Below are 14,790 nucleotides of genomic sequence, written 5' to 3'. Positions count from 1 at the left end.
TCGGTTGTCTGGAATAAAGTTGTCGAAATATTCGACGACTCTTCGAGAAAAGAAGTATTTTGAAACTGAATTCTGAAATTTTTAAGACTTCTTATAGTTTACCGTTATATTCATCGAATTTTAAAAAAGGTTTTTCAATTTCAAATTTCAATCGTAAAATTATTCGCACTTTTTGGGTCCCATCTAAAATGACTGTACAAAATAAAAAATTGAAAGGGGGGGGGGTGGACATTGCAAAAAATGCAGATTTGAAAGAGAATCTGCATGGTTCATTAAGCAATTTAACATAAATAGAAATTTTGTTCTTAGGCGACGCATAAGCAATTTAATATACATATTTTTTTTTGTTTTTATATGAAAATGAAAGGCATCAATTTAAATAGAAAGCACAAATACAAGATTTTTAATTTGAAATCAATATCAGATTGAAAAGAAAATGTAACACAATGTGTAATTAATATTGATTGTTTTATGATATTAATAGTTGCAATTGACGGCTTTTTCTTTCTGAGGCATATATTGATTTGCAGTGTCTATTTATTTTTTATTTGTACTTTCTTATGTGTTATACCTCACTCAGAGGGGAGCACAAATCAGTAATCAGTAAAACTGTCGATTGCGCAAGCCTGTGCGTTTCGATGCGCAGAAAAGTGTCAAGGGATGAATAGTTTGATACTTGGTTCCATAAAGACATTTCGAGATTTGTACTCAATGAGAAACAAAGGACCACGGTATGACAGCTCGTTTAAATGAAGCTCTTAAAGCCTTTGAGCAAATAATTTAATATTTCTTCAGTTACTTTTTTCTTGTTTATCTCATCTAATTTAACTGTAAGTAAAAGATTTAGTAAGTATTGTTTTTACTTCAATAAACAGAATAAAAACACTATTTATTGAAGAATCATAAAATAATCGCAATTTTATGAATCTTCAATAAATAGTGTTTTTACTTCTTCAATGTATACATTTCATTAAAACCAACTACATATTTCTACCGACCGTTTTTTTTTAAACCTTCATATATGTTTTCAACAACATACAATACTATTTCTCAAATATTTGAAGGATTTCATATTCGTAATAATGTATTAATTCAGTCGAAAAATCATGAATTCAGGCATCAATTTCAGATGGAAACTCTATTTACAATTATATTCCAATATATTTAGATAATGCTTAAAATAACATAAAAGAGAAAAATTCTAAGTAAAATAAGAAATATTATTTATATTTCATTTTTCATTCATTTCATTTCATATTAATATGCAAATATAACTAATAAAAAATTTCAGATGGCATTAGATTAGCATTCCAACTGACAAAAACAAGGAATAAAGTTCGGAAAAAAAGTACTACAAATAACACATTTTTAAGCATATAAGAATATTAAAATTTAATATTCATCTAATGAGTCTTGAATGCAAATGATAACAATATTTCTGAAATATTCAAAAATTTTATATTTAAAAAAATTTATTCATTCAATCGTAAAATCATGAATTAAGGCATCAATTTCGTATGGAAACATAGCTAACAATTATATTCCATTATATTTTAGTTACTTCGGATAACTTATGAGAGAAAAGTTCTAAATACAAATAAGAAATATTTATATTTTATTTTCATTTAATATTAATATACAAATAAAACTAGTAACACATTTCAAATTACTTTCGATTACCATTCCGACTCTCAAAAATAAGGAATGGAACTATTAGTATAAATAAGTACTAATAACGCCTTTATAAACATTGTAAACATATAAGAATATTAAATATTTAATATTAATCTAATGAGTCTTGAATGCAAATGATATGCAAACGAGGAGGACTCATATGAAAGACGAGGACCCCACTTTTACTCTTACAACGCAAGGAATGCAATTGCTACCCTGCATTTCCAGTCGGTAACTACAATCCGTAAATTGCCCAAAACCACGATAAAAGATAAAATCGCGGCATCAGATAAAGGCAGTTAGCCCTGCCCCAATTTTCCATGGTCTCCATTGGAAAAGAATTATCATTCGTGATACATTATCGGACAGCGATTACCACACTCGGTCCTTTTCAATATTGCTATTAATTAGGAACAGCGGGAAACAGCTTAATTATTATGACGTCGTCAGGGCAGCTGAATGGTTACTGATTTTAGTTGGGGAAATATTTCAGATATTCTGTTCGTCGTAAATTGAACGGTCCGGTCCAAGTTCTGTAGGGGGAGAGGGGGTTGGTGGAAATGTGAGCAAGAGTGATGCAATCTTTTAACGAATCTATGGGTAATGAAATTAAATTATGAATATAGCATGCCCGATTTGAAATATTTTACTATTCTAGTGCATTAGATAGACATATTTGCTGCTTACTTACCGTTATGTTATTTTTGTAACTAATACAAATAAAAATATAAAACCACCAAAAGAAAATTGATTTAAAAATACGACTTCTTTTAGCTCAAGTTCGAGAATTTCACAGCTCAATTATTAAATTATATTTACGTAAAGTTTAGTTATATTAGCAGCTCGTATGAAATCCTCATGGGTTATTCTGATACGATCTACTTATTATAAACCATGGTCAAATGACGACGATGATACACATACATTAAATCTCTATCTAAACGTCTGTAATAACCCGGCTGTAATAACGTCTGTAATGTTTAACGGCAGTGTTATACTCTGTTTCACCCTAACTTGGCAGTATAGTAAAAGGTAGAAAATGTAATGCTCCTCGTTGTTAAAGAGTTCCCCATCAATTCCGACTTTAAAATAGTTAAAATGCGCAGAAATTTATCAAATAATATCATAAATTAGAGAAATTCTTTTTTTATCAATATGTATTTAAAATTATTCTCAAGTTAGAAGTGCTTATCTGTTATGTATTTTGTAAATAAAGCGAACGAATAAAACTAAAAGATTGACATAATGAATTCCACTTTGACTAGAACCGGTCTTCAAGGTCAAATATTTGGCGCGCTTTTCTTTTACGTCTCCGCCAACTCAGCTTCATTCAGTTCGCAACCGTTATAATCTTTCGTACTTTTTTATTCTCGCTTTTTTATCAGCTGATATTTTTGATACTATTAATCACATTAGCAGTTATTAGTTTTGATTGTTGAATATTTATTCGAATCGTAATTTTTATTCACTTCTAAATGTCTGAAAAAGAGAAAGTGTTATCACCGACTACGCTGTGCACACCTTCAAGACGAGTAAAACCAACAAAAAGTGCAGCATGCAGAAACATATTAAATGTTTATTCTCGACTCCGAGAAAACCCTCAAGATTCTATCAATCAAATCGTCGATAAAGTTTCGCACCTTACAGGTTTACACGCAAGTAAAGGCATCCAGTCCTTTAAGTACCCCTGGAAAGAAGCGACCTGGCTCAGTAGTTAAACATTCAGGTCTTGTAAAATATGATGATTTTATATTATCCTGTATTTGACGAAAAATTCATGCATATTTTCGTAGAAATCAGATCCCAACATTTGATAAAGTTTTAAAAGATGTGAACGATTATACAGATATCTTTTCGAAAAACATTAGCCGAACTACGCTTTACCGAATATTGAAAGATTTAGAGTTTTCTTTTGAGAAACGATGAAAGGAAATGAAACAACATTAATGATTTATTAAAATAATGTATCAATAATATTGAAAAAATAATAAAAATGAGGAAACAATTAATTCTCCTATAAAGTGATAATATAATAAAGTAAATAAATATTTACTATTTGGCGAAAAATTTGCGAGATAAAGTTTCGCCAGCGATCTGCATTTCTAGTAACTTTATACTTTAAAGTAACCCAGTTCCCCTGACAACGACTGCGATTTGGCATGCCTAGAATATACACTACTGCCAAGTTAGGGTGAAACAGAGTATACTACATATTGTTTGACAACGGATTCAAAAACCCTCCGCGCTTTTGCGCATGCGTTAGGATGGGTTTAATTCGTCAAAATAGGAGTGAGAGGAAAGATGAAAGGAGGGTATTAAATGTAAACATTTAATAATAAAATAAACTCGGACTACTCGGAATATGGTCAAAAACGACACGATATTCACATAAACGAGAAAAAAAAAATGAACAAAAAAGCATTTAATAGGGCGGAAATCAAAGTCAAAGAACGGTGAAGAATTCCAGAAATGCGCTTATCCTTCCGCGTCTCTCCCCTTAATGACACAGAATCGTCGAAAAGTGGTCGTCTCAGAATACTGAAACGAACAGTACTAGATGCCGCACTTTCGCGGTATCAAGTTTCGGAGCCATGTCACTCCATTCATGAAGTCATTAAATTTAAAGCTCAGCATGGCTCCTTAACATGCTTCTATCAAGTGAATAATCCATGATTCACATTTAAGATTCTCAGCTTTATAACAACGAAAAAATAGTCAATTGTCTATCTGATCAGACAGATAATTCTAATCATTGGTGTGAATCGTGATACAGAAAACGAGTTCAATCATATTATCAAAATGAAATAATCAGATTATACAGAAATCGAAGGATATTTTTTTTTCAAAAGGCTAACAAATTACGAATAAGAATAAAAATTGTCTTTGATTAATTAAAAAAAACTTTCAATAAGGAACTTCCCAATAAGAGAAGCCGTATTTTGCAACTACTTAGTCGAAAGCCTATCTTAAAAATATTTGAATCTGAAGTTTAATCCCTTTAAGATAGAATAACACATACATAACTAATGAAGAATTAGTAGTAGTTTATGTACGTAGAAATTGAAATTGTAATTTGGCAACAACACTGTGGTGAATAGCATACCAATTTAGCGGGTTAAGATGTGCGGAGATAGAATCTGGGACCTTGTGGTTCGCAGTCCAGTAACATGACCACGATACAAAAGCATATGTTCGTGTAGCATAGTTGTTAACTGGCTTATATGCTATTCACCACAACACTAAATTGATATGAATGAATCCTTTAAAACGATCATACATTTTAGCATTAAAATTACCTTTGAAGCTTTTACTGTTTTTCTTTACAATCTCAAAAACTGACAAACGTTAGATCATCAAATTGTAGGAAAAAGACAACCTGATGGATATATTAAATGTTCTAAATAATTTGCCAACTGAAAAATGTCAAAAAAAAGATGGTCAGACAATAATACGAAAGTCCTGTATGTAATATGAAACAGGTCAAAATCATTAGATTAATTTTCAACTATTTTACTAAAGCAGCAGTTTTGGTTTAGAAAGAAAGAAAAAAGAAAATTATCTGAATCAGCAACTTTTGACACAACCTTTTCATTCACAATTCGCACCTGCCAGCAATTCAAAACCAAAAGCATGTTTTAAAACTAAGTTTCTCGCAGAGAGAAAAGTTACGACGAAAACACAACATAAAAACAAAAACAAAAACAAAATAGTAATAAAAAAATGTGAAAACGTTCAGCCAAACGTTGCTCTTGACGTTAATTATATTCATCATTTTTCAAAAACGCGTTTTATATCTACGCGGCTGAGAGCCGTTATCAATAATTTATAATTTTCGAGTCCTTTTTTCTTTGCACTCGCTGAAGTAACAATAAAGAAAAGGAGAGTAAGAAAGAAAAAAAAAAAAAAAAAACTCGCGGAAGTGAATAATGAAACAAAGAAAGCAGCACGCGGACTATCAGAAGCCATTTGAAGAGAGAGTTTAATGGTCATTAGACTGAAAGCGGTAGCTACCCGGGGTAGGCAGAGAAGGGTTTTTTTAAAAATGACAGGAATGATCAATGCTGGTTGGTTAAGCCAGGGGTTGCTGCAATGATTTAAAAGAGAGGAAATTCAGTCACAACTTTCTTGCAAAATTACGTATTATGACTTCAAAACAAAACGGTTTGTTTAGTGTAGCCTTCCAACAGCAGAAAGTCTTGAAAGCAGCTTTACACATTTCTTATATGTTCCCTAAATAAGCATAATTTATAGAATTTCTTTTTTATTTCATAAAATAACTGATCATGATATTTTAGTTATTTCGTAGAATATCTGGTTAATTCATGAAGCAACTGATCATGATTTATCAATTATTTCATAGAATATCCGATTATTTCATGAAGCAACTAATCATGATTTATCAATTATTTCATAGAATATCCGATTATTTCATGAAGCAATTGATCATGATTTATCAGTTACTTCGTAGAATACCTGATTATTTCATGAAACAACTGATCATGATTTATCAGTTATTTCGTTCGTCGTCTAGTTCATTCATGAAAGGATTAATACCAAATTCTATGAATTCCATAACGGATTCCATACTTTGAAAATATATATAATAACACATTCAAAATATTTCTTGTAAGGCATCAATGCATTTTTTTTTTTTTTTTTTTTTTGCAGATAATGATAAACAGATAACGATTTAAAAAACAGATAATGATTTATCTGTTATTTCATAGAATATCTTGTTATCGATAATAACTAACCACAGTCTGTGAAATAACGGATTCCATACTTTAACGATATTACACCAGAATCAATCTGAATGAAGACTCGAATAAGGCATTTTAAAAACAATTAATAAAATGATATTTTATATACACATGCATCTTATAATTGGAATTATAAGATGCGTGTGCACATAAAATTTATATTATTCATCATATTGCATTGCATTATTCCGTACATGGTATACATATGTACTTAAGACATTTTTCGCGCCCTCAGACAAAAATTCGTGTATAAAATGTTTCCTTGTTGTTCCAATGCTTAGCTATTTTCTATCATCCAAAAAAAAAAAAAAAACAGTCAGAAACGGAACAAATTCCTTGGAATTAATGCTTATTCCCTTATGTGCCAAATTGAATTAAATATCAGCTAGATTTAAACGGTATTTTTAAGTATCATCGGTAAATAAAAGGTTAAAAAAATAATTTCCACAGAATGCAAGCAAAATTTTATGTATCTTTTTCTTCAGTTCCCCTTTCCAAGAATATAAATTGAAACGATCCCGAGACAGCTCGTTTATTAAATATTCCAGCACAATTCAATACTATATCAAAAGATGATATACAACTCAGTCACGATAAAAAAATAAACCTAGACAATAAATAACTGGAGAAATGTGTGCCAAAACTCAACAGATACCTTTCAGTACGAAACATGTCCGCCAACCCAATTTCAAAAATCTTATTTTCCTCTCAACCCATTCATTTTTTAAAAATAAAATAAAATAAAAATAACTTTTTAAAATGAATAGCCACTTCTTCATCGCGAATAACAACAAAAGCTTAAAAAGAAGACAGCTTTATCGTATGTCATTTTTTGTTTATCCTTTCTATCTAAATACCCAGAGATGAGAGAGCGAAAGACATCCGCGTACACAAGAAGCCAATATTTCAAAACCCCGAAGCGTACAAAAGACGAAGTCTGGCCAATACATCCTGGGAGACATATTTACAAGAATGGGACTGCTTGAGCGTTAAGCAGTGCACAGCAGCAGGAAAACAATGCGCAGGATAAATAACCGCCATAAATCACACATTGCCTTTGTGGGATTTGGTCGGATAAATCAATGATTTAAAGGGCGAGTCTCCAGCACAGAAAATGATTATAGTTCGCTTGCTTCAGCAATTTTTTTGTGCGCCTGTCAGCAATGGCGGGACTTTCCAACATGTACATGGATTTGAGGAATAATAAAAAGCCTGGTAGGATTAAATGTGTACTAGTTTACCATTTCCGCTTGGAGTTGAATTATTATATCAGGCACATTAGTAAAATAAATCAGTTTGGTGTAGGGAAATGTAGAACCAAAGGAAATTTGTTGGATTATTAAAATGGGTATCTTTATGGATTAAAAGCCTAATCTTAATAGATCATTAATAAAAAATCATTGTCAATGTTTAAAATTGTGGCATTTGATAAATAAACTAAGATTTATTGGAAACGATACAACGATCAACATGTTGGGATTTGAGGAACAATAAAAAGCCTGGCAAGGATTAAATGAGTACTAGCTTGCCATTTTCGCTTGATGACTGGAATTGAATTACTATATCATGAACGTTAATGAAATAAATCAGTATGTTGAAGGGAAATATGGAATTAAGGGAAATTCGATGTATTATCCAAATGGGAATTTTTATGGATTCTAATCTTTATCTTAATAGATTACTGCCAATGTATACATTTTTTGGAGGATTTAATAAATCAACAACAAAAAAAAATCATTGCCAGTGTTTACATTTTTTGGGGGGGATTTAATAAATCAACAACAAAAAAATCATTGCCAATGTTTACATTTTTTTGAGGAAGGATTCCATAACAGTGAATACAAACTGAATTGGTATACTTCTATAAGTCCACGGATTAACACATGGCCGCAAATGATGACTAGAACCGTCAGATTTTTGGCGATATGTAGGCAAATGACCTTTACAGCCGTCGAGAGTTTCATGGAAAAACTCTGAAAAAATATGTGCGATAATTTTCATTTCCAATTATCACGGAGGTAATAATTTCCCCTTCCAAACATAAGATTGACGCTCAATTTCATATGGTTGTATAAACAATTGAAAAAAAAAATGTTTTTGAGAACGATCATCAAACTAAAAGTGTGCGGCAACATGTTAACAAACACAATGCCACAATAACTACAACGAGCATAGCTTGTTGAGTCAGTATTGTGCTAGAAATATTGTAAATTACATAAAATTTCTCCAGTAGCAAAATTTTTTACAGTCCTTGATTCTTAATTCAATTATGCAACAAAAAATTGCGTATGCAGCATTGATTTGCTAAAATAAAACTCCTTTTCAAAATCGCAAAAGACCTGTGGGTAATTTTGAATGAAGAATTCGACAAATTACAAGAAATCTGTATCGGGAGGGAATTTTTCACACGAAACTCTAATTTCAAACAAAAACATATATTTTCAACAGAAAAAAATTAATGGGAAAAGTTGCAAAATATTTCGGGGATGAAATAATTGCTCAAAATTTTGTTGCAAAAGTGCGTATATATACACACATACAGAGAGTCATTTTGCCACAATACAAGATTGTAACTAGAAACAAATTGGGTGGGCAGATAATTCGATCCAAACAACTTAGTAAGGGAATTTCATGGCAAATTGGATAAAAACTTGATATCGCTAAGGGTAAACATAATTACGATGCATATAAATAACAACATAACACAACAAATAATTACAACTTATTGCCAATTACTATATCTTTCCCACTGCTCACTTTGTTGCTTTTTGGATATACACTTCTTTACAGAAGTCAATTTCATCCAACTCGTTGAGAAGTAAGTACACCTAGTTCACAATTACTAGCTAAAAGCATAACAGCCTTTAAAAGAATATATAGATAACGACTCAAACCCCATAACAGAAAAAAAAGGGGGAAAACGAGAAAGAAATGTTTTAAAACCTACGTTCAGAAACAAGATTCGCCACTTTTCGGGTCATTTCAGTTTTCGCCCAAGAAGAAGCGCGAGAATACAATAATTACACTTGGAACGAGCCTCACGAACTTCCAGTCCAATTGAGATAAATGTATTTTTCACGATCATTTCCTCCTTAATGGCAACAGCTTTTCTCAAGGTTGCTGTGCGGGAATTCCGCGGGATCTCGTATGCACTTAAGTTTCGGAGAATGGGGGGGGGGGGGGGGTAGTTCCATTTTAATTTTATGAAATGGATGATATCCGTAACGGTGAGTTCTATCTTATATTAAAAATAATAAGAATGAAATTACATGTAAAAACGCATCCGTGTTTCGTTCGCCAGTAAAAAAAACTTTATTACTAGCTCTAAACAAAATATAAATATCCGAAATATCCAGCATTGAAAATTAAAATCCAAATATGTTTTATAAAAGTAAAAACAATCTTGGATAATCTTGAGGTAAGATAAATTTTAAATTATACTTTTATTTAAAGTGGAAAAGCACGGTTACCGAAAACAACCGTATAAATAATTATAGTCAAATGTAATTCAGCAGTCAGCCACAACAAATCCTGTCGATATATACTGCTAGGTTCAGTGGTGGCGGGATGGTCGGCTGTACGCAAGAAGTTAAATGTAATTCAAGAAGTTTGTTTATAAATTGCCATGAGACACCATTCACTTAAAATGAAGCAATATGTGTTTTCCATTTTTGAAGACTCTCTGAAACAAAGTAATTTTCTTTTTAAATATTTATGTTTAAAATTTAATTTTTCATTCAACATTTTTTTCGAACGTTTGTATTATGCATGAAGCATTGTATATGTATTATGTATTCCCATATAATTTGGCGAAGAGTAAATACATACATATCTTTTCCCATATTTCAGTTTAAGAATATTTGGTAAAACATAATTGTAGGATAAATAATACCATGAAGTGAAATGTCAAAATCTAGAAATAATAGTTTTTTTCAAGTCTCATTTTTCATCCTAAAAATATAATTTTGTAGGTTGATTCCAAATCAAGAATAGTTTTCTTATATTAATATTTACATTTTAAATACCTTTTAATTGTTTTATTATTATCTAACTAGACATAATCCCCCGTCCGAGGAACAATCTGTTTTATTAATTCTGTTTAGAATATGTTTGTGAAATATGAGTAATTTTTATATCGAATTATAGTACCTTGGAATGATTTAATTTCAACTGGAAAGTTTGAGAAGCGATAAATTGATGCCTGTATAACGCTCTGATAAGTCGATTAAACGGTTAATAATAATAAATAAATAAAAATAAAGATTAAATAAATAATACTATAAAGGTTAATAAAATAATAAAGGCTAACAAAAGTTAAACAATTTTAAAGTAAAAAAATTAAAATATTACAAAAGTAAAAAATGGTGAAACAGGAATAGTGGCAAATTTCTGAGAAAATTATTCAATATGATAATGTTAATAATTTTAAAGCATTAATGTCCCATTCAATAACAATAATCTATGACCTATTTAAGAGTCAATAAGAGTCTGAATAGCTAAAAATTCGTAAATCAATAAACAAATTGTTTTATGAAGTAAAATAAGCAAAAAACGAATGCTATTTGAATTCTGCTTTATTTATTAATTATTATTATTATTTCAATTCGTATTCATATATATGAAGTACCGCTTCAGATCCTGAAGGAAGCAACTATTTATGATAACTGAACAAAATTCATGCATACAAGCTTTGGAACAAATGTACACAATTCCTTTCTACAATTACGGTCATTGCTATTCTTACAGAAATACACACTCTTAGAATGCTTCGAAGGCATTCAGAGTCAAAATATCATTCATAACCAACAAGAAAGAATGAAATCTCAGCTTCACAGGCCATCTAAATGATACAGATTAAAATCGATATATTCATTTTGCCTTGACAAGCATTGAAACAAATGTATATAATTTTTTAAAGTCTATTAATTATTATAAAAATGGTTCTACAGTCATGGTCATCGCTTTTCTTACCTAGAATGCTTCGAAGGTGTTCAGAGTCAAAATATCATTCATAACCACCAAAAAAGAATGAAATCTCAACCCATCTAAGCGATACAGATTAAAATCGATACACTGATTTTTCGTTCTTCCTCCAGAGGCAGAAATAAAGCAGGCGAGCCATCTGGCCGAGCAGAATTCAATTAACAGTTTTGCGACACAATTGACATTTAATTATTTGGAAACTCACTGATTGTGGAAGGCGAGAATTTTAATTGTGTTGCGTCCGCAATATTAATTGTCGGAATGGTTGACCTGTCAACTTGTTCCAGGGGATATCCTTTTCGATATTATCGCTTGTCGGAGCCTCGCCCCGGTATTAAAATCGTAGTTCTTAATTAAGATTACGAAAAGAATCCGGGCATTGCCTGTGCGGGTTGTTACCGTGGGAATTTCAATGAGATAGACGTGGATGCCCCGTTTTGAAACATGGTGATGCAATTGGGAAGTTTAAAAGAGTGATGTCACCGAAAGTATTTGACTGATTTCGTTAATTTAATTTCGGGGCCCTTTTCACTCATTTCGTAACATGTTAACATTGTTATTTAAAGTGTAATGCATAGAGCATTAATTTTTTGATATTGATGTCATATGTTATCACAATGTGTAATTCTTCAGTGTTTTTTGCTTAAATAAAATTAAGACATCAAAATTAACTGTCTGGAGTTTAAATAATAAATAATTTGAAATCGAAAGTTCAGTTCTTTTTTTATCGAATTTGGAACTAATTTATACAATACTTAATCATTTAAAGATAATCGATTTTTTTTATGAAACCTTTGGTTTTCAATTGATTCTCATAATTTATTTTTACTGTTACAAAAACCAGGGTATCAATAATTCCCTGATTCCAAGTATTTTGTGACCCTTTAATTGCATTTTGCTTCATTTTGTATTTTAATTACCCCTAACTATATTTAGTATTTTATTTAATGTATTTATGAATTGATTTTATTTATCTTTATTTCATTTAGCATTTGATTTTTTGTATTTAGTTACTCCTTATTGTATTTTATTTATCGTACGTAGTAACCCTTACTGTTTTCTATTTATCGTATTTAGTTGCTCTTTATTGTATTTTATTTATCGTATTTAGCGGCTCCTTATTGTATTTTATTTATCGTATTTAGTTGCTCCTTATTGTATTTTATTTATCGTATTTAGTGGCTCCTTATTGTATTTTATTTATCGTATTTAGTGGCTCCTTATTGTATTTTATTTATCGTATTTAGCGGCTCCTTATTGTATTTTATTTATCGTATTTAATTACCCCTTATTGTATTTTATTTATCGTATATAGTCATCTCTAATTATATTTTAATTACCATTTTTTTAGATAATCTTATTTGTATATTGTATTTAATAGTTTGGACTTTGTGGACGCTTAATGAAAAATTTTATTTCCTTCACTTGTTTGTTAAATTTTAACAAAACTCCTAAAAAATGTTTTCACTAAATGTTTATAAATTTTGCTGATTTTAATGAAAGTGCGCATTATAAAATTATTGACGACCTGTGATCTATCTTCCGGGATTCTGTGTGAAGGAAGTTGCAATATAAGAAATCTTACAGCGAAAGTTTTGTAAACTCTCTCTCTCTTTTCAAATCGCAGAGCTTTTTTTTGAAGAATTTCTCTTCCACTTCAACCATTAATATCAAATAATTCATCCTTCCTAATGTTAGAAATGAAGGCGAATCGAAAATAAATCAACAAAGAGAGTCATCTTTCTTGCGAATGTAATGATATGATTAAACAAACAAGACTTGCGGAACATTTACCACAATCCCTTTCGTTTAAAAACATTAATCACCCAGTGGAACCCAATAATAATAAAAAAACTGAAGTTGCGGAATGTTGCGGGGCAAGACAGGAAACGACTTAGTGAAGAATTTTCTATTAGAGTACATCCAAATAGAATGCAGATAAGAAAAGCAATAAGGAAATCGCTTATCATCCCCACCTATTGAACAACAACGTCAATGGTGAACAGTTCAGGCATTGAAATACCTAACGAACTTGTTTTCTTATCCGAAATGCAGCGTTTTCCAAAGAGCCGTGCACTAAGAAAGATATTTTGTGACCGCATACGATGACAAATTATTGACTGAAGTGTTGTAGCTTATCACCAGCCTGGATTTTGTCTACAACGCATTATCTTAACAGCTTTGCTTTTAAAATACCTTTCAATATAAAGGTTGCGCAAGGAAGAGACGTCTACATTATCCCATACAGAAAGTTCTCAAATAGATAAAAACTTGAATAAGCAACGGTATTGAAGCCAAGTAAAGCAATAAGGTAATAATAGAGCAAAATTAACTATCTATAGAACTCAATACTATGTTAGGTTTTCTATTTTGTAATAAAAAGAGAAAAAGCCAGAGAATAAAATCAGATCACATGATACACATGAAATACGCTATGCCAATATCATTTTAAAACATTACTGATCCAATGTCATTTGCACTTTACAAATGAAAAAGTTCAAGACAGTGCAGAATTACAGTTAGGTGATGCTAAGATTTAACGTCACAACGTTAACGTTTGACATCACATTAACGTTTTGATGTCACAAATTATCTCTATTAAATATATTTGCTCAAATTTTAACACCACTAAAAAAAAATGCAAACGTAAGAAAAATGTGAACTGTTCCATTACTTTAAAATTCTCATTTACAACAAATTTACTTTAAAATTCTCATTTGCAACAAGTTTACTTTAAAATTCTCATTTACAACAAGTTTACTTTAAAATTCTCATTTACAACAATACTTTATTGATATTAATTAATGGTAAACAATATTTTGATAGTTTTTCAACCATTTCCTTTGTACAGAAGATGCTGTACGATATCTCCACGATTTAGTTTAATACTTTTAATACCGTATAATACTGTGGAGATATCATTATATTATTATTAAACATTTTGTGCTATTAGAGTTGATAGAAGTTAAGTGATTCAATCCATAAACAGGTCTTCGATTTTAATTATTTGCTTAAACATATGATTACTTAATTAACATTTAGTTACATACTTTACCTAGATTCACAAAATAATTTCTATCGATTAAATTTGCTTTACACATTCATTTTTGTTAATGATTAATCTTTCAACAAATTTAGTGGGCATACAGGAAGGAATAAGAGAAAGGAGGAACCATCTAATAATTAAATTAATGATAAAATTTTAATTAATGAAATATCTAACCAACTTATAATCATTTAGATGATTAAAATATCTATCCTTCTATGAAGTGTATCAAATGATATTTAATCTGGTGTTATCTAATGACGACCTTTCATATGAAAGGGTTTCAAAATACTTTACAATCATTTACTAAATACATTATAAAAGAAA

General features: G+C 30.4%; 1 protein-coding gene across 3 annotated transcripts in view; it reads right to left on the bottom strand.

Moving 5' to 3' along the window:
• The window catches only part of LOC129968627 (myb-like protein AA), a 336,959-nt gene that overhangs the window by 63,706 nt on the left and 258,463 nt on the right, over window positions 1-14,790 (bottom strand). Inside the window, exon 1 of one of the 3 annotated variants that reach the window (XM_056082721.1) lies at window positions 9,382-9,486. The exons of the other annotated variants lie outside the window; for them this stretch is intronic. The gene's annotated coding sequence lies outside the window, so the exon portion shown is untranslated. Of the gene's footprint in view, window positions 1-9,381; window positions 9,487-14,790 lie in introns of those variants that run through there. 3 annotated transcript variants of the gene reach the window in all.

The sequence above is a fragment of the Argiope bruennichi genome, chromosome 5, assembly GCF_947563725.1.
Source record: "Argiope bruennichi chromosome 5, qqArgBrue1.1, whole genome shotgun sequence".
Lineage (NCBI taxonomy): Eukaryota > Metazoa > Arthropoda > Arachnida > Araneae > Araneidae > Argiope > Argiope bruennichi.
Note: the sequence above shows the minus strand (reverse complement) of the source record. Positions and strands in the feature narration are given on the sequence as shown.